At 41.4% G+C, this 24,096-nt stretch overlaps 1 pseudogene; it reads right to left on the bottom strand.

Moving 5' to 3' along the window:
• Window positions 1–13,792: 13,792 nt before the first annotated feature.
• LOC123794539 (ubiquitin-like FUBI-ribosomal protein eS30 fusion protein pseudogene) lies at window positions 13,793–14,220 on the bottom strand (annotated as a pseudogene).
• Between the last annotated feature and the right edge of the window lie 9,876 nt (window positions 14,221–24,096).

Genomic DNA, 24,096 nt, shown 5'->3' with positions numbered 1-24,096 from the left:
CAGTAATTCCAAGGGGATAACCATGGGCCTTCTGGTTGCAGAAAGAGAACAGGGACCATGTGCTTTGTGCTCCAAGATGTCATCTGCCACCATCTCCCAGGAAAGAAGCCTGTAAACAGCTTGCAGAACCACAATAGGAGCATTTTTGGCAATCAAGAACTAAAGCAAATATTCATGTGAAATCCAAGACCACCAAGTAAAAGGATCTGACTGTTCCGTCCTGAAGGCTTGCCTTAACAGTGTTTAAAGCTTGGAGTTGCCTTCTAGAATGCAATCCATCTTTTGGTCTGCTCCCACCCTTCCAGCTCTCCTGGGCTCTCTGACCCCTTTCCTCACTGATAGCCATGCGCTCTGTCAACTCAATCATTCAACAGCACAGTTCTGAAGTTGTGGAAGGCAACATCTCATACTTCACTCTACCCAAAAGGAATAAAAGTTCCTGTCCCCAAACCAGAAGTTTGGAGCCTTAAAGGCCACAACCCTTTATTGGACTAATTTAAATAATATTTTGTTTATTTTTCATATATTTAGACTGAATAATAAAACATTATGTTCCTGTTGTAAAAAGGAGTTCAAATACAAAAAGTATTCATTTAGAAAACAATAAAGAATATTTTCTTCCCTCAATACTGTTTCTCCAAGAAAACTTAATAGCTGGGAAATAGCCTTGTAGAGTCTCTTCAATGTTTATAAGGATATCTCTGCCTTGTCCAAATTTCTCTGTATTTTAAAAAAATAAATGGGATTGTAGTGTTCTGAAATTTACCTTTTTTTTTTTTTAGATTTTATTTATTTATTTGACAGAGAAAGCCAGTGAGAGAGGGAACACAAACAGGGGGAGTGGAAGAGGAAGAAGCAGGCTCCCAGCAGAGCAGGGAGCCTGATGTGGGGCTCGATCCCAGGACCCTGGGATCATGACTTGAGCCGAAAGCAGATGTTTAACGACTGAGCCACCCAGGCGCCCCTGAAATTTACTTCTTAAAATCTCATGTCATGAGCATTTTCTACATCAGTATACTTAGATGTATTTCATTTTTTAAGCTTTTATGATGTCACATTGTATGAATATACCATAATTATTTAACTAGTCCTCTATTGATTAATATATAAGTTGTTTGTCCAAAGTTTGTTATTATAACCACAGCAGAAATGAAATATCTGTAAATTTTTCTATAAAAATTGCTTTCTATCTAATTACGAGAGTAGGATATGTTCACTATAGGAAACTTTCAGAACACAGGTCTTCATCGACTTACAATGGGGTTATGTCCCAACAAACCCTTCATAAGTTGAAAATACCATAAATCTAAAATGCGTTTAATGCACCTAGCCTACCGAACACTATAGCTTAGCCACACTTACCTGTACACTCTCGGAACACTTCCATTAGCCTACCGTTGGGCGAGATCATCTAACATAAAGTCTATTTGATAATAGTGTTGACTATCTCATGTGAATTATTAATACTGTACCAAAAGTGAAAAGCGGGATAGTTGTATGGGTACAGAATGAGTGTAAGTATATCGGTTGTTCACTCTTGAGATCAGTGACTGGGAGCTGCCACTGCCCAACATTATAAGAGAGGATGTACCGCATATGGCTAGCCTGGGAAAAGATTAAAGTTCAAAAGTCCAAATACGGTTTCTACTGAATGTGTAATGCTTTTGCACCGTCGTAAAGTAGACAAATCATAAGTCAAGCCATTGCAAGTCAGAGACTATATAGAAAATTACAAATAAGATTAAGAACACCTGGAATCCTACCACTAAAATATAAACATTGTTAATATTTTGGTGTATAGTGCTTCAGTCTTTTATCTGGACAAGAGAATAAGGGGATAGCTGTTTGTGTTACACTTTTTTTTAAAACTATGGTAGCACCAGATATAAGAAATCCTGTTAGTAGTCTAATATGCATTCTCTCCATCTTCCTTACTGAAGAAATCCAACTCTGTCCCGTATAGCAATGTTCCTAGCTAAAAACCAATGTTTCCCAGTGTTCTTTGAAGTTAGGAGCAATCATGTGACATAGTTCTAGATGAATGAGATGTAAGGGAAAGTTTACTGGAGGTTTCTGGCAACAGTTGACTTGCTTCGTATAGGCAGCACCCGATTCCCCTTGCTCTTTTTTTTTTTTCCTGACCTAGAGCAAGCATGGGAGGCTGGATATGGAGCAGCCACCTTTTGACCTCGAGGTGACAAGCATAAGGACAAAAGCCACAGGCCAAGGTTGGGAAATGTAAAGACGGAAGGAGCTTGGGACATTGATGATGTCGTGGAGACAAGGCACAAGCTTTGGACATTCTATATCCACATTTTTTTGTTAGATCAGAAAAAATAAAACCCTATTTGAATAACCTACTATAGTCAGGGTTCTGCTACATATGACTAAACGTAATTTCTGAGACTCTGTATATGCAGGTCTCTTCATCCTACTTCAGTCCTTCAGTCACTTGACATGATATTGTGAGCACTCCCCTCCATGCCATTAAACATTTCTTAAAAGCATGACTTCTAATCCTGCATGATATGTCTTTATATGGGTATATCATTATTTACTACCATTCCATTGTTGAGCTTTTAGGTGACTTCTAATTCCTAATTTAAACTTATAATGAAATTTATATAGATAAATATTAATTTCGGTTACATGTTTGTTTTCTTCAGATAGATTTCTAGAATTGGGATTGTGATGTCAAAGAGAAAAACAGCTTCCAACATTTTAAGAAATATTGTTTCCTGGAATATTTTTTTCAAGTTAACTCTCCAAACTGCAGCAGTGTATTAGAATAGCTTTCTTTTTTTTTTAAGATTTATTTATTTAATTTTTTAAAATATTTTATTTATTTATTTTTGAGAAAGAGAGGGGGAGGGGCAGAGGGAGAAGCAGACTCCCCACTGAGCATGGAGTCTGATGCGGGCTTTGATCCCAGGACCCTGGAATCATGACCTGAGCCAAAGGCAGACACTGAACCAATTGAGCCACCCAGGCGCCTGAGATTTACTTATTTATTTTAAAGAGAGAGAGAGAGAGCGCGCGCAGGGGGGTGGGAGGAGCAGAGGGAGAGGTAAAGAGTAACTCAAGCAGACTGCCCTGAGCACGGAGCCTGTCACAGGGCTTGATCTCACAACCCATGAGAGCATAATCTGAGCCAAAACTGAGTCATCCAACCGACTGTGCCACCCAAGCACCCCTAGAAGAGCATTTCAAAACATATACAACAACACTTAAAAATGTTTTTAGTTATTGACAATAGAGGAATAATGGTATTTTATTGTTGCTTTCATTTTTAGTTTTCAATCACTAGAGTATTTATGTCCCCTCCATCATTTTACTCTCTTAACACATTATAAAAGATAAGCATCTCCAAACACATTATAATCATGTATTATTAAAAACAAAGTCTCCAAGTCACGTTGCAGCTTTCAGACACACTGCTATTAAAATTATTACAGCATCTAATGAACCCATGATTTCCCTGGATGTTTAACAAGTGAGTAAGTGATTACCCCAGTTTCGCGGTGATTACAGACTTTGTTCTGATGTCCTTCACTCTTCACATGCACATTTATCTTCTCTGAATGTGTCACTGGGATTTATTCTGGAGTAATGGTAATTTCATAATAACAAATAATATAAATGCCCACAATGAGGCAAGCGCTATCCCCAGTGCTTTTACATATATTCATTCATTCAAACTTCATAACAGGCCATGAAGCAGGTGCTACTATTATTCCCGACTGACAGATGAGGACCCTGAGGCACAGAGAGGAAAAGTAACAAGGCCCAGTTTCACAGTTTCTAAGCAGTGACACTAGCTTCGGAACTCAGTGGTCAGGGTCTAGAACCCATGCTGACCATCATTATATGAAGTTGTTTTATCAGTCAGTGCTACTGTTTTATTAGAGTCGTCAAACAGCTGGAGAGTCTTTTGCAACGTATTTGAATGTTATCACAACTCTGCCCTTAACAGGGTTCTCAGGGGTGGCTTTTAATCACATTCATGAACTTGCTGCTTGAACCTAGACCAGCCTTTTAACTTCCCTGAGCTTCGGTTTCTGAGCTACATTTCTTCCAGTACAACATGTCTCACCATTTTGGTGGTCTTATGTCTGAAAATTATTTACTTTGTTGTGGCCCAATCAACTGTTCTGTAATCAGTATCAATGATAATTAGAAAACCCCAAATCCATCTGAAAATGATTGATTCCGTAGGTCATGTTAAAATGGCCCTTAGTCGCATGGCAGACCTCAAGGGGAGAGCTGGTTGCTCCCTAGAGCTGTGGAACTGCCAGGAGGGAGCATTAGGAAGGGGGAGCTTGAGGAGAGCCCAGAGAGAGGACAGCCCAGCTGCTGAGGTTGGCAAGCAAAGATGGCTTCCAGAAAGCTGTTCTATGATGAGAAAGAGAAGCTGAGGGGTGCCTGGGTGGCTCAGTCCATGAAGGGTCGGCCTTCAGCTCGGGTCATGATCTCAGGCTCCTGGGATTGAGCCCCACATCGGGTTCCCTGTTCCCCGGGCAGTCTGCTTCCCCTCTCCCTGTGCCCCTTTCCCTCTGTTTGTGCTCTCTCGTTCTCCCTCAGATAAATAAAATCTTAGAAAGAGAGAGAGAGAGAAGTCGAAACTCTCACAAGAGCATCCCTTTGTTCAGTACAGTGGCCCCACATGACAACCCTGAGAGGTTTTTAAGGACTTGGCTTTTATGAAAGTCACCATACCACAGTTTTTTCTGTACTCCATACCAAAGTGGGTCAAGAACTGGGAAAACTTCACAGAAAAGCAGTTTATTGGTTGTGATGAATAAGGTGAATGGATAATATTTTGAGACTTCAACTCTTTGTTCTCAGTATATTCTCCTCTTCCTCTTCCCTCCATCCAAGCAGGTAGCTAGCTCTGTTCTCATTGCCTGAAGGGAAAGACAGAGGTTGCCTCAGCAAAAAACAGAAGTAGCTTTCAAGTTCAGGGATTCAGAAAGTCTAAGCTCACAGAGGAAGAAATTCCACAGGGATAGAGGTCCTTTAAAACAGAGAAAGGAAGAAGGATTTCTTCACACTAGAAATGGATTCTTCCAAGCTGAGGGAGAGGAATGAAGTCAAAACATAAGAGATTCTTGAAGGCAACCAAGGACCTTTTACTTCATTTCATAGCACTTCTAGCAGGGAAGCATCCAGACCCTAGAAAGCAGTAACTGTGAGCTGTTCTCTGCACGCTGGTATACATGTGAAGCTGGCAAAGTTTCCTGAGCCCCAAGGACAGTAGGAAAGCAGCCAAAGACCTCTGACTCAAAGGAACCATGTGGGCCAGGAGAGTAAACATCTTTGCAGTAACCTACATCGACCTCTGATTGATAACTATATGCCGTCCTCTCATCTCATCACTGCTATCACCCCGACTCCCCCCAACACCTTGACACCACGTAAGACGTTGACAGTGTGATGCTGACAGCCCTGAGAAGACCCTAAAGAGAACTGAGGTTAGTTGGGGTTTTTTCCCCAAATCCCCCCCATCGTTGAGCCCTTGATACTCAATATCTGAAATACAGATGTGAGGGAAAGTAGTTATATTTTTGCACAATATTTTGATTGAGATCTGAGAGTCATATATGCTATAACCATCTTATGGGTCAATTCTCCCAGCCCCACCTTTTTTTTTTTTTTTAATCATGCAATGATTCACTGTGGTGTTTTTTGCTCTGCCCAAGAAAAAAAAAATTCCAACAGAAGGGAATTTATCTCATATTTGATGAAAAGGCATAAATCTCTGTATCTTAAGATTTTGGCAGTAACTTTTACCCCTAACTCATATGCACATTCAGGGCTACACAAAGCTATGCCGAAACAAAACTCAATTTTGGAATGTCGGAACTTAATATCAGCTGGTTTCTCCACAATTTGAACTTATGATGCCAGGAAGTTTAGTTATTTCAAATCTGAAAAGAATATCACCAAGCCACACCTTTCAAAAAATGTTATTAACATATGATTCTTTCCTAAACAAGGAAGATGGGAAATCTAGTTGCATTCACAAAGAATGTATGAAGACTGCCAAGAAAGCAAATGATTTTTGGAAGTCACCCTTATTTGGAAATATTCTAGTCGTAGAACCATGGTTGTTTAAACAAAAGCATTCACCATATCTCCTTTTGAAAATATGTACTTCCAAAATATATGAAAAGAATTAAATACTGTGTTACTCAGTTCTCCTATGATTTACTTCCAAACAGCTTGGATTTAAAAAAAAAAAAAAGATAAAGCCCGCCAAGAACTACAAGTAGCTTCCTGTAGGCATTGTGATGTAGTGGAAAGCTCATAGCCTCTGGAGTCAAACAGACCTGTTTTGGAAGCTTGGCTGCAGTGTTAACTAGCTGGGTGACCTTGGGCAAGTAACTTTATCTTCCCTATGATTCATCTGCAAAAATAATTAAATTATATTAAATGAAAAAACAGATGTGAAAGTACTCATTGAAGGCTATTCCCCCCTAGGCTTCAATGGAAAAACAGAATAGTTATACATGGTTATTATAATATAAAGTAATAAACAAATACAGAATAGTTATACCTGGTTATTATGGTATAAAGTAATAAACAAATATATGTCTTAGTACGTGCGCAAAACTATTTACATGAGTTCGAAAAGGCTTTGAACAAAACAAAACAATGGAACATGATGTTTGGCCAAGTGCAAAATTATACACTGGAGTGAGAGGCATTGAAATTAATTCTATTTATTCGACTCTAAAGTGCTCCTATAAAAATCTTTTTTAAGGTCACCAGGTGCTTCATGAAATGTGCTATCGGCAAGATATCTCGAAATGCTAATGTATAAAAATGTCAGGTCATGTTATTTCTAAGGGAATTATGAGAACAAGGTCAGTGAAAAAGAAATAGCCACAGTTTCTACTGTTTTAGCCTCCAGCCTAAAAGCAGCAGATGAGGCGACTCGGAGTAAAATGAAGACACTAAGGTCGGTGGCAAAATTATAAAGTAGCCACCCTATCTCTTGGGGCACCTGGGTGGCGCAGTCGTTAAAGGCGTCTGCCTTCGGCTCAGGGCGTGATCCCGGCGTACCGGGATCGAGTCCCACATCGGGCTCCTCTGCTGTGAGCCTGCTTCTTCCTCTCCTACTCCCCCTGCTGTGTTCCCTCTCTCGCTGGCTGTCTCTCTGTCACATAAATAAATAAAATCTTTAAAAAAATAAATAAATAAAGTAGCCACCCTATCTCTTAGTCGTCCAATAATTTCATGATGTCCCTAGCTGTGTTGAAATAATTCTGCCAAGAAACCTATGCTCTACTCTAATTAAGCATTATAATCTAGGGGTCAGCAAACTATGGAACATGGGCCAAATTCAGACTGCTTTGGTTTTGTAAATAAAGTTTTATTGGAACACAGCCATGCCCATTCAGCTATGTGTTATGACTGCTTTCACACTACAACAAGCAGAATTAAGTAATTGTAGCAGAGACCATCTGGCCCACAAAGACTGAAATATTTACTATCTGGACCGTTACAGAAAAAGTGTGCCAATCTCAGCTCTAACCCCTAACAACCCGCTTGCTACCTAAAACCAAAGGCGATATATTTAACCTATCCATGGGATATTTTCATTTTAAGATGACCGTATTAACTCCATCTATAGATTGCCCGGGAGAAAATTTTTGAGCAGAGAGAGAGAAAGAGGGAGTTCTCTTTGTGCACCTGGCTCATGCTTATTCTCTTTCCAAAATAATAAAAGTCAGTGGTGTGGCACCCTACATTGCAAAGTTTGCCAAATTTTGACTTCGGGATGACTGTAGACTTTGCATTATAGCAAAGGCATGTGGAGGCTAATCTTCAGTTAGCTGACTTTATTTTACTTAAATAAACCTTATTATAGCCAAAGTCAGCTTTGGGGAGGGGTGGGGGGCATCCGCCAATCTCTAAAGAGACTTGCTCTGGAATAATATGGCCGAAACACATTAGCGATCCAACATTCTTTGTAAGATTTTGAAAACCTTGAGAATCAGAGCAGTGATACTTCTTGGAATACTGAACAATGAGCTAGAGCACTGTTGAGTCTCATAAACCTTCCTCCCAAATCAGAACTGACAATCAGTCCAATTCAACCCGTAGCTCATCCTCCCAAATAATGTCGTTTGAATGATAAGAAATCCAAATGAAGTAAAACAGTGACTGAAAAAAATGGAGAAAGAGGAGACGGGAATCGGGGCAAAAATCTCCTTTCGGAGTACGCGGAAGTTCGAGAGAGTCTACTTATTGTCAGAGAGTCTTTGATACAAAAAGCTGGAGGAGAGAAAGTCAAGATGAGTCTGGCTTTCTTCTTCATGGACATATTCCAAGATAAAGTTCAAGCTAATGCTAGTCTTGGTTTTTTAGTTTTATGATGCCTGCAACGAAAATAAAGCACTTTCCATATTTTTCCCAAGAAGTTGCAGGTTTTAAATATATTTTCAAATAAAAGTGGTAGGGGGAAGCTTCTTTTTAAAAATAGGATCTAAGGGGCGTCTGGCTGGCTCAGTAGGTAGAGCATGCAACTCTTGATCTCGGGGTTGTGAGTTTGAGCCCCACGCTGGGTGTAGAGTTTACTTTAAAAAAAAAAAGTAAAAATAGGATCTGAATAAATGTCAGCAAAGTTGAGAGTCTAGGCACTGAGGAAGGGGAAATTTTAAATGGCAAATTAGTATATCTTTAGCAACAAAGCCACATATAATGACATAGATTCATACTTTTCACAAATAGCTCTTTCTCAATTCTAAATCTGGTTCTACCATTTGGTTGGTAAAAAACTTCACTTCTCGGTTTTTCTGTGAGACAGGGGAAAAAAAACCCAGAATGAAAGCTATTCCTGGAACAATGTGGTAATTTGAGGACTCTAGGTTCTAAATTATGTTATAAGCATATCCAGGTATGTGCTTATCCTTTTGGAGAAAAAGAAAAAGGGGCTTTTGCACAATCACTGGGGGACTTTTGCAAACATGCTTTGACACCAGCGGTGTCAGAGCAAGGCAATAGGACAAGTCTCAGAGCATCGGGAGTGCCACCATGGACTGGGTCAGTAGTTCCTTTGGAGAGCCCAAGTAATGAAATGCCACCAGGTTAACAGTGATGTAGGGACAAGAACAACCAGAGTTGCACAAGGGGTGTGTGTCCTTAAAGCTGAGTAGGGCCCTTCCAGCCAGCCACAGACGAGGAGCCTTGGACCACGTCTACCAGGAAAGAAGACACGAAGACTACAGCACTAAAGGCAGAGAACTGGAATCCTCCTGAGTTCTCCTGGGGTCTGCACTTAAGGCCAATTTCACCTTGTTCAAAATAAGAAGACCATGTCAACTGGTCATCAGGAATATGGGGGGCAATTTTAAGCAACACACAGACAGGAGCAAGCAGAGGGCTTTTTAGCATGTGAACCTTTTTCAATGGGTTCCAGTCACTTTTAGAATCAAATCCAAAATTCGAATCATGGGCCACTTCTCAGACCTCATGTCTCACTGCTTTGAACACCCTGCTCCGGGCACACTCTTCTCCTTCTCATTGTCAGAACACGCCAAACACATTCTTGCCTCAGAACCTTCAGATTTGCTGCTCCCGTGGCCTGGAATGTTCTGGCCCTGGACCTTCACATAGTTTACCTTTTCACTACATTGATGTCTCTTGTCACACATCACCACCTAAGAGAGGCTGCCCTGACCTGACATAAAATTTGCTCTATCCCCCACATCCTGCTTTAATTTTCCTTCTAATAATTATCACCATGCGGTGATAGAGTACCTATTTGTTGACTAACTCATTATCTGTGCCTCACCAGACTGCAAGTTCCATGAGGGCAGAGACTTGGTTTTGTTCATGCCTTATCCCTGAGACTTAGAACAGGGCCTGGCACATAGTGGGTACTCAACTAATATTTATTGAATGAATAAATGAATTAAAACAGATATTCAACTGCAATCAGCTTTTGTGGAAATTTTGCTTTTAGACTGTGTGAGCCTTAAAATATCGAAAACAGTTACACATACGAAAATCAAAAAAAATTTTTAAGTAGGCTCCGTACCCAGCGTGGAGATCAAGAGTCGGTTGCTTAGCCGACTGAGTCACCCAGGTGCCCCCAAAATCAAAATTTTTTAAACTTCTGGAAAAGTGAATGCCCTAAATGATCTTTGGGATTTCACAATGGAACTCATGTTTCCATTCCACCCTCCATGAGGCCATTTAAGCTTGGTTCCTCTTTAGTAGCAAGACATAGGGTTGGTAGAATGTCTATTACTGGTGTCAAAATCTCAAACACCCTTATTTTGGCAAGGCTGGAGAGAGATTCAAATATCTATTACTCTGAAGAATCCCAGAAATAAACACGATCACTCTTTTGGAAAATTAGAACGACGGAGATGGTCAGTTTATTTAAACAGACTCAAGCCCCAACTCACTATGTCTGCACTTAGTGCTATTCAATTGCACATACTGGTATCTGAAGCAGCTTGCGTCCTTCATCGGTAGGCCAGCCACATGTGGTTATGGACAAGCTGTGATTCCCTGAACTAGTCCAAGCGCTTCCTCTGGAACACCTTGGAGAGAAAGCTGGCAGGTTCTGGCCGCTATGTGGGCCTGTGGAGCAAAGATTTTTATCTCTATCAGCAAAGCTCAACAGCCGAGCCAAGTATTGACAGTGACACCATTATTAGCTTTGCTGTGTGCCCAAGTGAACAAATGGTTCCTGAAGTATCTTATGTTACTCTCCTCGGGCATCGCATATTCTATTTTGATCTAATTGGACTACTTCCAGCCTGCCTGGGTGGCTCAGTCGGTGAAGTGTCTGCCTTCGGCTCAGGTCATGATCCCAGGGTCCTGGGTTCGAGCCCCATGTTGGACTCTCTGCTCAGCAGGGAGCCTGCTTCTCCCTCCCCCCCGCCCCCGCCTGCTGCTCCCCCTGCTTGTGCGCTCTCTCTTTCTCTCTCTCTCTGACAAACAAATACATAAAATATTTTTTTTAAAAATTAGTCTACTCCCCTTTCCTGACCATTCCCTGTTTTTCTGCCTCAATGCATTTGCTCCTACTGCTCCCTCCCTTGTATTATAGGTTTTTTCCCATGTATCTAACATAGTAAACTACATACAATAAACTATAAGTTCATTCCTTCCCTCAAGTACAACCTCACATCAAAGAGGAAAAGAAAATGAGTAAACGAGTCTAAAGATCTGATCAGAAATTTCATTGCTAAAACATGTAGTACACCAAGTGTCAGTTTTACTGTATGATAACTTTAAAAATAATGATGTACCATCAACTAAGTATACAGCACTTCCAGACGTATTCTATTTTTCCCACAGTGACTGTCTTGATGTCTTATATAAAATAATGAGGACCAAATTCTCCCACCATCCCCCCAAAAGTTGGTGCCCCAGGTTTGCAAGCATGCGCTTAGACTGTCTATTGGGTAAACCAGCATTGTGTGAGTCCCCTTACACTGTCCCCTCTGGTTTTAGAATCCTAACGACAATTATTTCTTTAGTGCGATACAGGGCTGAGGAATATCCAGAAATAAGGTTGCCTTGAGTAGAAGGGTGAAGGTTACAGCCCTTTGCTGGCTACCTGAATAGGCCTTCTGACGTACAGAGAAGCCAGCCGCTGACACAGTGTGATTTGAGGGGGCACCCTGGGGGCAACCTGCTCCTACTGACTATATTTCTCCGTGTATACTCAATTTTCATGTTGCTTCTTAAGAAGAAATGAGCAGCTTATCTGGGTTGAGGCAACCTGTTACGTCAGAAAAAATAACATCTGCAGGAATTTGTTTACTTTAACTAATATATACTCTTTGAGTATATGTCCAAAAGCCGGACGGAAGGCCGGTCAACCATGATGGAGTGGGGATGGGGGCAGGAGGAGGGGAAAGCTGAAACGTGGTTCATATTCATTCTGTTTAAATGTGTTGTTAAAGTGATGCAAAGGAGTATCTGAGTTATATAATATCGAACTATTTTTAAGGGAGAGTCTAGATAAGAAAAAAAAATACTCTTGCATGTGTCAAATTGCTTGCACAGGACCAAACGCATGGACGGCAAATTACAGATGGAAATTTTCAGGAAAGCAAAAGCAGAGGTGGAAAGGCTCCCTATTCAGGGAAGGGCTGGTCAGCAGGGAGGCAGAGGAAGGGAAGGAGCAGTTTATGCTGTGGGGACGGATTAATTTTTCTGTTGCGGAGGCTTGGGGGGATGAGACAGATTCGTCCTTGGCTTGCAGATAAAAAAAGACAGTTCTGGGAAACAGAGCCAAGTACTTAAAGCAGTCACAATCCTTTTTCTAGGGTAGCTAAGCTCATCCTGTGGAAGGGAGGGAGATAGACAGGAGTTTTGCCACTTGGTTGAATTGCTAGAAGTCTAACTCAACAGCCAAAAAGGTAGAAGCAACCCAAATATTCATCAATAGATGAATGAATAAAGTATGGTGTGCACACGCCGTGGAATATGATTCAGCCACACAAAAGGGATAAAATACGGATAGATACCTGCTACAACATGGATGAACTTGATAACATTGTTCAGTGAAAAAGCCAGACACAAAAGGTCACATGTTGTAGGATTCTGCTTCTGTGAAATGTCTGGAATAGGCAAATCCAAATAAACAGTAACCAGATTGGTAGATCCGGGGGGGGGGGGTGCGGGGTGGGAATTTGGGAGCAACTGTTTAATGGGGATGGGGTTTCCTTTCGGGCTGATGAAAAAGTTTTGGAACTAGATAGTGGCAATGGGTGTACAGTATGGTAAACCACTTGATTGTTCACTCTCAAATGGTTAATTTTATGTGAATTTTCTCTCTGTTGGAAAAATATGTAACTTTTGCTCAAATTACAGGGGGCTCTAACTCTAACTTTCAGTATTGAAGGTTAGTTCTTTTTAAGTTGGACTTACATCAATATCAGAAAATAATATTGAAGGGTTAATGAGAACCATAGCTAATTGTTTTTATTTATTTATTTAATTACTTAAAAAAAAACTTTAAATCCAGTGTAATTAGCATACAGTGTTATATTAGTTTCAGGTATACAATATAATGATTCAACAATTCTAGACATGATTCGGTGCTCATTATGGTAAGTGTACTCTTGATCCCCTTCACCTATTTCCCCCATTCCCCCACCTACCTCCCCTCTGGTAACCACCAGTTGGTCCTCTGTAGTTAAGAGTCTTGGTTTTTGGTTTGCCTCTTTTTTCTCCCTCTGCTCATTCATTGTTTTGTAAATTCCACTTAAAGGGAAATCATATGGTATTTGTCTTTCTCTGACTGATTTATTTCACTTATCATTATACTCTCTAAATCCACCCATGCTGTTGCAAATGGCAAGATTTCATTCTTTCTTATGGCTGAGTCATATTCTATCGCATATGTACACCCCGTCCTCCTTACCCACTCACCTCACTCACCTATCGGTGGACACTTGGGCTGCTTCCATATCTTAACTATCGTAAATAATGCTGCAATAAACATAGGGGAGCATATATATATTTGTGAATTACTGTTTTCGTATTTGTTGGGTAAATACCCAGTAGTGAATTATTGGATCATATGGTAATTCTAGTCTTAATTTTTTTCGAGGAACCCGCATACTGTTTCCCACAGTGGCTGCACCTGTTTACATTCCCACCAACAGTGCACGAGGGTTCTTTTTTCTCCACATCCTCACCAACACTTGTTTCTTGTGTTTTTGATTTTAGCCATTATGACAACTGTGAGGTGATATCTCATCATGTTGTTTTTTGCCGGGGGGGGGGGTGTTGTTTTTTCTGACTGGACTAAGTGGCTTTACTGGGGAAAGCCAGGCTTACAATGGATTTCGGAGTTGGCACTGAGGCCCTCCTTCTTGCCAAAGGTGGGCACACACTGACAAAGCACCTGTTGTACTGCATCCACCGCGTGGCTCAGCCTGTCTTCTTCTTCTGTTTCTCCTGTTTGGCCACCTTGGGAGTCTGCCATCTTATGTTCCCAGCACAGGCCAGGGAACCAGAGACTTTACCTCCAAGCGTGCGGCCGGCTACTTCCGGGGCCATCAGAGCCTCCACTCCACGCTCACCCAGGCTAGCCTCACCCTCCAGGGGGTGTGCCTGCCAGGATCAAGACTTGATCTTCTGGAGCAGTGCCCTCCAGAGGGGCTACACGAGCCTTTGGGCAACCGTCTCCTGCTCGGTCACCTTGACGGTGTGTAGCTCCCGGGCGTGGACAAAGAGCTGCATGTCAACTACTGACCCGTGGCCACCACAGCCGCTACCACCTCATTGTGGCTTTGATCTGCATTTCCCTGGTGGGGAGGGATGTTGAGCATCTTTTCATGTGTCTGTTGGCCATCTGGATGTCTTTGTTGCAGAAATGTCTGTGCATGTTCTCTGCGCCTTTTTAGATGGGTTATTTGCAGGTTTGGTGTTGAGTTGTGTAAGTTCCTTATACATTTTGGATACTAACCCTTTATCAGATATGTCATTTGCAACCATCTTCTCCCACTCAATAGGTTGTCTTTTAGTTTTGTTGATTGCTTCCTTTGCAGGGCAGGAGCTTTTTAGTTTGATGTAGTCCTAATGTTTATTTTTGCTCTTGTTTCCCTTGCCTCAGGAGATAGATCTAGAAAAATGTTGCTATGGCTGAAGTCAGAGAAATTACTGACTGTGCTCTCTTTTAAGATTTTTATGGTTTCAGGTCTCACATTTAAGTCTTTAATCCATTCTGATTTCATTTTTGTGTATGGTGTATGAAAGTGGTCCAGTTTCATTCTTCTGCACGTAGCTGGCCAGTTTTCCCAACACCATTTGTTGAAGAGACTGTCTTTTTCCCATTGCATATTCTTGCCTCCTTTGTGGAAGGTTAATTGACCATAAAATAGGGGGTTTATTTCTGGGCTCTCTGTTCCGTTCTATTGATCTATGTGTCTATGTTTGCGCCAGTACCATACCTGTTTTGATTACTGCAGCTTTGTAGTATATCTTGAAATCTGGGATTATGATACCTCCCATTTTGTTCTTTTTCAAGATCACTTCGGCCGTTTGGAGTCTTTTGTGGTTTCGTGCAAATTTTAGAATAATCTGTTCTAGTTCTGTGAAAAATGCTATCGGTATTTTGATAGGGATTGCATTAAATCTTTAGATTGATTTGAGTAGTATGGACATTTTAACAATAGTTGTTCTTCTAGTCCATGAGCATGGAATATCTTTCCATTTCTTTGTGTCACCTTCAGTTTCTTTCATGATGATTTTATAGCTTTCAGAGTACAGGTCTTCCACCTCCTTGGTTAAATTTATTCCTAGGTATTTTATTGATTTTGACACAATTGTAAATGGGATTGTTTCCTTAATTTTTCTCTCTGCTGATTTCTTATTAGTGTATAGAAATGCAATGGATTTCTGTATATTGATTTTATATCCTGTGACCTTACTGAATTCATTTATCAGTTCTAGTTAATTATTTTTAAACCTTTCCACTTCTAAAAACTTTGATTGGTCAGATACAACGCCAGCTATCAACCACCAATGGACAAATGTCTTGCTGTATCTCTAGTAACCAAATGTGATAGTTAATTTTATGTCAACCTGATGGGGTCATGGGGTGGCCATATATCTGGTTCAACATTGTTTCTGGGTGTGTCTGTGAGAGTACTTCCAGATGAGATTAGCATTTGAATTAGTAGACTGAATAAAGTAGATTGCCCTCCCCAGTCACTCAATCTGTTGAAGGCCTGAATAGAACAAAAGGCAAAGGAAAGGAGAGTTTGCCCCTTCTCTGCCTGACTGCATGAGCTAAGATAGGGGTCTTCTACCCTGAGACTAGGCATTCAACCATTAGCTCCGCTGGTTCTCAGGTCTTCAGACTTGGACTGGCTGGCCTATGCCAATGGCTTTCCTGGGTGTCCAATGTGCAGTTGGCAGATCATGGGACTTCTGAGCCTCCATGATCATGTGAGCCAATCTCTCTAGATAGAGAGAGAGAGAGAGAGATAGGTAGATAGTTATCTCCCATTGGTTCGGTGTCTCGGGAGAAGTCTAACTAATACACTAAACTAATAGGAAGCTTAGCTGAGCTAACAACATAGACTTAACTAAGGCTCTGCCACCTCACCTACGACACTGCATCTGATTTATACACCTAGTACCCAGGGGAAAAGAAATAGCTTCACGAGCACTGGTTTTAAAAGCCAGTCATGATTGCATAACAATATGAATGCACTTAATACTATTAGCTGTACACTTAAAATGATTAGATAATAAATTTCAGGTTTTGTGTTTTTTCCACAATTAAAAATGTTTTAGTAAAAACTGCAAATGATGGGGCACCTGGCTGGCTCAGTTGGTGAAGCATGTGACTTTGATCTCGAGGTTGTGAGTTCAAGCCCCATGTTGGGTGTAGAAATTACTTAAAAGTAAAACCCTTAAAAATACATACATACATACATACAAACTACAAATGTTTTTAAAATCCAGTCATATATGTTTGTAAAGTGTTATGGACAGAATGTTTGTGTCCCCTCAAAACTTATATATACCAAAGCCCTGACCCCCACTGTAATGGTATTTGGAGATGGGGCCTTTGGGAGGTAATTAGGGTTCAATGAGGTGATAAGGGTAAGGGCCTGGTCTGAGGGGATTAGTGCCTTATTAGAGGAGACACCAGAGCTTGGTCTCCCCTCCCCCATCCCAATCTAACACAAAGAAGACCTGTGAGTGCCAGGCGAGATGGTGACCATCTGCAGACCAAGAGAAATGGCCTCAGAACAAAACCTATCTTGTTAGTACCCTGATGTTGAACTTCCAGAACTGTGAGAAATAAATCCCTGTTGCTTAAACCAAGTCTATGGTATTTTGTTATGAAAACCCCAACTAAGACATAAAGATTCCACTTTTTAGGGGGGGCCTGGGTGACTCAGTCAATTAAGCTTCCCACTCCTGATTTCGGCTCAGGTCATGATCTCAGGATGGTGAGATCGAGCCCCACCCAGCGTGGAGCCTGCTTGAGATTCTCTCTCTCCCTCTGTCCCATTCCCTCTCCCCCTTCCTCTCTTAAAAAAAAAAAGATTCCAGTTTTTAAACTTTTCTCATTTATAAGAGGCCTTTATATTCCTCATGTTTAAAGAAGTCAGAGAAGGATTTATACCCCCATCCTGATGGCATTCTGTGTATGGGCCCTTTTTCCACAGTACTTTCTTGCTTATTTTGAATTTTGAGTACCCTAATGTGGTAAAAAGACAACAGACCTTTTAGTGTTTTTCCAAAGAAGGATAAAGTGATCTTCTCTTTCCATTTTTTTGGAACTCTAAGGGAACATGTTAATATTTATTACCGATAAGTTGTAGATAACCTAGGGGTGTGTTTTGTCATTCCTAAAGTTAGTTAGGAACACTGAGGTCTTTATTTTTCTAGTACATTACTTTGAAGAAGCTTGCTTTAACCTTTCTAATATATTAGCGAATAGTTTATCGCTTGACTTAAAAGCTCTAGTGCTTTCCTTTGCACCGTCTGTAACAGAAGCAATCATGAGGCTATACATCATGCCCCACTTTCTATGGTGAAATTCAGTCAACAAATGCCAGGCAGGGGCCTCCACAGACCCTTGTCTGAGGTCAGACTATGTAGACATACCACACAGGGCTGAAGTGATAAATTCGGAAGCCACCCCTTTTTTTCTCATCTTTTCTTCTGTTGTTGTACTTTGTCTCAGACAAAATACATTTATGTTCTGATTCCTATGGTTGAGACTTGGCTCAAGATGACCTGATTTGCAGCAATCTGACCAGGGACATACAAATTCCATTTAATCTGTAGCTCTTAAAATCATTTGCCCTACAAAAATAAAAGAACGAAAGTCTTTTTACTTGATTTGTCTCCTACATCTTCAAGACCCAATTTCCCTTCTGTAAGGAGGAAAATAAAATTTTGGCCAAAATCTGTAGAAGGTGGACCTGCTACACGTACAGCAATGTTACTTTTGTATAGATTTCTGAAATTAGCTTTCGTCTAAACTGCGTCAGGGGCGCCTGGGTGGCTCAGTTGGTTAAGTGTCTGCCTTCTGCTCAGGTTGTGATCCCAGGGTCCTGGGACTGAGCCCCAAGTCGGGCTCCCTGCTCAGCAGGGAGTCTGCTTCTCCCTCTCCCTCTGCCCCTCCCCCGACTCATGCTCTCTCTCTCTCTCTCTCTCTCAAATAAATAAAATCTTCAAAAAAGTAAAGTGCTTTAAACTGATGATGAACTTTTCTAATCATATTTTCGATATCATTCATTTTTTAATTTTAAAATATTGTTCACATGGCATAATGTAATAGCCAGTATAATCCAATGGCTGACTCTTTGACCATGTCAGTAAACTTTGACAATTAGGAAAAACAAGCTGGGGGTCACGAGTGCTGATTTGGGAGAAGAGAGCGTGTGTGTGCTAGATACCCAAAACCCAGAGCAGCAGCCAATGCTATGTTAATATCTGAGGAGCAGGCCACGCGGAAAATGAAATGAAATGAAAGGATCCATGCAGATGAAATAAATGTGGGAAAAGAATAATGTACACAAATAGAAGTAAAATATTAGGGGTTTGGATGCTCAATGAAATGCATTAATTCAGATGAACATTTTCACTTGTATTTGGATTTCCCATTCATCTTTCAAATTGTTGCATGACTTTTAGTCAGCATACTTACCTTTCTGGACACGACTGCAAACATACTGTTCTAGTTTGTAATTGTAAATTATGATTTAAAAGTGTTTTAATCAATATGGATTCAAATAATAACTTTTTAAAAAGGATACTTTTATATAAAGTCTCTCAGTCAGCTGGGAGGTGGCTTAATAAGGTGTAAGGGGAACCGGCTTTCCAATCAAGGAGACATGGGGCTGGCTCTGTCAGTAGATCATGTGACTCTTGATCTCAGGGTTCTGAGTTCGAAGCCCATGTTGGGTGTAGAGATGACTCTAAAAAAAAAATCTTAAAAAAAAAAGAAATCAAGGAGGCAAGTTGTGGGGCTCAGGTAAGTGATTTAACTTCTGCACTCCTCTGTTTCTTCATCTGTAAAATGGAGATAATAATGGTATCTACCTTTTAGACTTCAAGGCTGTAATATAAATGTACGCAGATTAAATGCTTGGCATGTACCAGCACTGAATACATATTCTCTTCAAATCCCTTAGAATAAGAGTATTCTATCCGAAGCATCAGTGGAAAATCTCAGTAATATTGTCACATTTTTTTTACTGTATTTGCCACATCTATTAAGTTTCTGCACCACCCCCTTTATTTTTCTTGTTTATCCTCTTAGTTCTTTTTTTTTTTAAGATTTATTTATTTATTTTAGAGAGAGAGAGAAGGGATGTGAGTGGAGGGAGGGGCAGAGGGAGAGAATCTCCAGCAGACTCACCGCTGAGCGTGGAGCCTGACTCCGGGCTTGATCTCAAGACCCTGAGATCACGACCTGAGCCGAAATCAAGAGCCAGATGCTTAACTGACTGAGCCACCCAGGTGCCCCAATCCTCTTAGTTCTTTTTAATGTATTTATTTACTAGTGATTTACCAGTGTAATGTTTATCCTCGAGGGGTGCTGCTTCCTTTCTGCTCCACCTTTCTCTTCCTCCCGTCTCCTCCCATCTCTGGCCTTTCATCTGCTTTTACTCAAGCCTGATTCTTCTAGGAGCTATAGCCTCTGAGGCACGGTTACCGTTTGATAGATTCTTGTACAGCAGCTAAAGCCCTTCAGAGGAAAGGTACTATATAAATGAGGTGACACTAGTACATTACGTGAGTGAGGCGACTGGATTTTTTTTTTTAAACACACTCGCCAAAACTTACGTTTTCAAGTAAGTGTTGTTAGAGTCGAAGTGGTCACTGTGCGGTTTCATCCGTTTGTCTGAAATGGTATAACTTTTCTCAATAACATGCGGCTCAGGCAGTAAGTATATTGTGTTCTAGCAATTGTGTTGTGTACCCCAATTCAGGGGTGCCTTTTCAACCTTCACACTCCATCAACCAACTGCCTCGTGGTCCCACTTCCCAGATTCCCCATTACAGGGATCAATCATTATAATCACCTCCTCACATTCAAGATCAACTAGCTTACCCCTTGCTTTGTCTTACGTACTGGCAAAAGCCCCAACTTCAGTTAAATCTAACTTTCTGCCTATTCCCCCCTTGCAGCCCTGCTGCTGAACGTAGATGGCCGGCTGGGGGCGGGGGTTCAACCACGCCCTTCAAATGGATCCTCAGTGCTGTTCCAGAATCAGACTACATTTCCTAGTACATTCACTCTCTGTCTCTCATAAATATTTCCCATTTCTACTCTCCTCAGACCGTCAACATTTCTTCCTGCCACCATTATTCTCACCTGAGAGAAAATGGAAACTAGAAAAGCACCCCCACAACTGCCGCCACCCAGTCGACGCAGCTACATGCCGTGGAACTGCGCCTGCGCGCCCACGTTCCTATCTAATGCCAACCCTTCCATGACACCCCACGCCCACTCACCTACTCGAGGACATCACCCCAGCCATTCAGCCTTCTCTCTCCTGTACCTTCCATTTTCTACTTTCTACTGAATCACCGATATCAGTATTTTAAAATTCTGTTCTTTCTCCCATCTGAAAAAAATTCTTTATTCCACATCTCCCTCTCACAACCTCTCCCCTCATTTTTATTCTCTACCTTGTAGCAAATTCCTCAAAAAATAGAAACTGTCCATAGTCCTATTCTCTTTTGAAAAGCCACCACAGTCAGGCTTCTGCCGCCATCATTCCACAAAAACTATTCTTTTCAAGATCATCAATGGCCTTCACATTGACAAATCCAATGTTCGATTCTCAGTTTCAACCTTACTTGCTTTATGAGCAGTAATTGTTATAGTCGATCCTCTCTCTTGATTGGCTTCCAGGGCCCCACAGTCCTCTGTTTCCTTGGCTGCTCATTTTATCCTTTGCTGGGTCTTCTTACTAACTCAACTTCTAGAACGCCTAGAGCTTAATCCTTAGTCCTAGTCTCTTCTTTATCTATTGAACCCTGGGGCACTCTTTAGTAATCTCACCCATTCTTTAAATACTATCTGTATGCTGATGACTTCCAAATACATAAATCAGAAGTCTCTCGTGAACTCCAGATTCACATACCCAACTGTTTACCTGCCCTCTCTTTGGATGTCTAATAGGCTTCATACCCTTCACAGACACAAAATCAAATTCCTGGTATTTCCCCTCAAACCTTTCTTCCCACATTTTTTCCTTATCTTAGTAAAGAACAACTCCATCTTTCCAGTTGTCCAGGCTAAAAAAAAAAAAATCTGCTACCCTACTACCTCCCTTTTTTCCACGACCCACATCTTACCTATCTATGAGTCCTGCCAACAATAACTTTCAAAACATACCTAGAATGCAACCACTTCTCACTACCTCCACTGCCATTGTCTTAGTACAAACTATTGTTTTATTTTTGGTCTGGATTATTACAGTAGCCTCCTGCCTGGTCTCCCTGCCTCCACTTTTGCTCATCAACCCACAGAGCCTACTCTCAACACAGCAGCCAGAGCAATTCTGTTAAACGTAAGACCACGTAACTCGTCTTCTCCAAAACCAAATTTCTCAGAGTAAAATCCAAAGTTGTTATGATGACCCATAGGGCCCTACCAGATCGGATTCTCTGTTTCCTCTCTGAATTCATCTCTAGCCACTCACCTCCTTGCTCACTTCAGCTCATCCACACCGGCCTCTTACTTCTAAAACCCTCCAGTCATTTTCCTACCCCAGAGCCTCTCCCCTTGTTCTCTGTACTTGTAATATTCTTCCCACAGGCATCCACATGACTCATCCCTCACTTCTTTTAAAGTCTTTCAATGTGACTTTCTCTGACTATCCTCTGACTACCCTGTCTAAATAGGATAGTCACCCTTTCAACCACAATTTTGCTGAATTATTTTTTCTTCATCACCATTTAACATATATTTTACTTATTTATGTTGTTTAATGTCTACCCCACCAACTACACTGTAAGTTGATGAGGCAGAAACTTTGCCTGATTTGTTCATTGTATCTGCAGGATGTAGGACAGAGCCCAGCGCGTGGTAGGTGTTCAATAGATTTTGTTGGATAAGTGATTTCTGCCTTGAAGGCCCCCAGTAAACAACTCCTCATGTTCTGAAATGTGGCATACTTATCTGAGATTCTAGGAAGGGCAATGCTAATTTTAAAACAACAAACAAAAACTTAGAAGTAAGATAAAGGAAATAACAGAATAGGATTCCAAGTAGAATGAGATTGCAGGGATGAGAAGCTGAGGGACAAGGGAAGAATAGGCAATGAGGGGTGAACAGCCCGAACACTTTGATAGGGATACAATCAGTCATCAGACCCCTAAGTCCGTGGTGTGTTTTGTTAATGTCCACTTGCACTGGAGTGAGCATGGTCCAGTTTGACAGCTGCGTGGGACCAGGAATACATAAAGTAAGTTAGAAATGTCTGAGAACATATCCCAGGACCCGCTTGGATATGAGGATTTCCTACTCTTTATTGCGAGTTCTTGGTTGGTGGAGCCATTGAAAGAGTTACAGAGGATAGAGAGGGTCTCTCCTGATTACATTGTACAGTGAGGGAGAAACCACACCATCTTGGATTTTTCTTTGAATTGAGAGCTTTAGAAGCCCATTAAAAGCTCCATTTTCAGGAAAAATAATAATTGGATAGGAATCCATGAGAATGTCTCCAAGTGCAGGTTTGATGGCAGAATAGGTGTTATTTGATTGGTAGATTTATGAATAATAAGCAATAATCTTCGGGCCCCTGGGTGGCTCAGTCAGTTAAGCAACTGCCTTCAGCTCAGGTCACCATCTTGGGGTCCTGGGATCGAGCCCCCCATCAAGCTCTCTGCTCAGCAGGGAGTCTACTTCTCCCTCTCCCTCTCCCTATGTGCTCTCTCTCTCTCTCTCACTCGCTCTCCCTCAAATAAATAAATAAACAATCTTTTTTAAAAAAAGCAATAATCTTTCTCTTCTGTCACATGAATGGTGAGTACAGGCAGCTTGTTTTGTATGAGTCAGTTTTGGCCCCATGCTACCAGATTCCTTCGGTGCCTAACACCTTATCTCTTGTCTCTGGGTGAATGGTAACAATCCTCAAGAATCTTGGATTCTGGGCAAAAGGTCCAAAATCATTGCAGTGGAAAGTAGGGAGATGGGGGGGCCAAAGGCCCTGTTCTCAGCTGATGAGACTAATAAATTCATTCAAGCTGGGTGCTGGGGGTACAACAATGAATAAGACACAACCCCTGCAGTTAAAGAGTTCAAACTCTAGTTGGAGTCGGGGTGGGGAGATAGGGTCATATAAATAGACCATAATAATACAATGTGTTAAGAACAACGACAAAATACAGGATGCTGTAAAAGGACATCAAGGAGGGAAACCTAGACGGAGTGGGGTCAAGTAAATCTTTCAGGAGCTGACGCCTGACCTGCGGCCCAAAGAATAAGTAGGAAACAGTATAGAAGGAGAAGGGGTGTTTTAGGCAGAGAAGGCTATGTGCAAAGGAATGAACGTGAATAATGGCGTGGTACATCCCAAGGAACTATATAGCATTCGTGGCTGCTGGATAATGAAGTTTGAATCAGGGAGTGATGAGGCGTGAGGCTGGAGAAGTAAGGGGGAGCCAGATCAAAGAAGCCCTGTTTTCCAACTTAAAAACTTTCTCCTGTAGGGGCGCCTGGGTGGCTCAGTTGGTTAAGTGTCTAACTTCTGATCAGGTCTTGATCTCAGGGGCCTGGGATCAGCCCCGCGTCAGGCTCTGCACTCAGCGGGGAGTCTGCTTGAGATTCTCTCTTTCCTCTCCCTCTGCTCCTCCCCCCTGTTCATGCTCTCTCTCTCATATAAATAAATACAATCTTAAAAAAAAAAGACTTTCTCCTGTAAATAATGGCTGGGGGGCAACGGTTTTGAGCATGGAGGTAACATGGTCGGCGTTACAGAAAATTTCCTCTCAATGCAAAAGGTAGGTTGCATTGAAAATGGTAAGACTGGAGACAGGAAAAACAGCAAGGAAGTAATTATTGTAACTTGGGAGAGATGAAGGTTATTTAAAGTAGGACGATGATGGACCTAGAGGGCATTATGTTAAGTG

Source organism: Ursus americanus, chromosome X, assembly GCF_024610735.1.
Source record: "Ursus americanus isolate L20-20 chromosome X, mUrsAme1.1.p, whole genome shotgun sequence".
Classification (NCBI taxonomy): domain Eukaryota; kingdom Metazoa; phylum Chordata; class Mammalia; order Carnivora; family Ursidae; genus Ursus; species Ursus americanus.
Note: the sequence above shows the minus strand (reverse complement) of the source record. Positions and strands in the feature narration are given on the sequence as shown.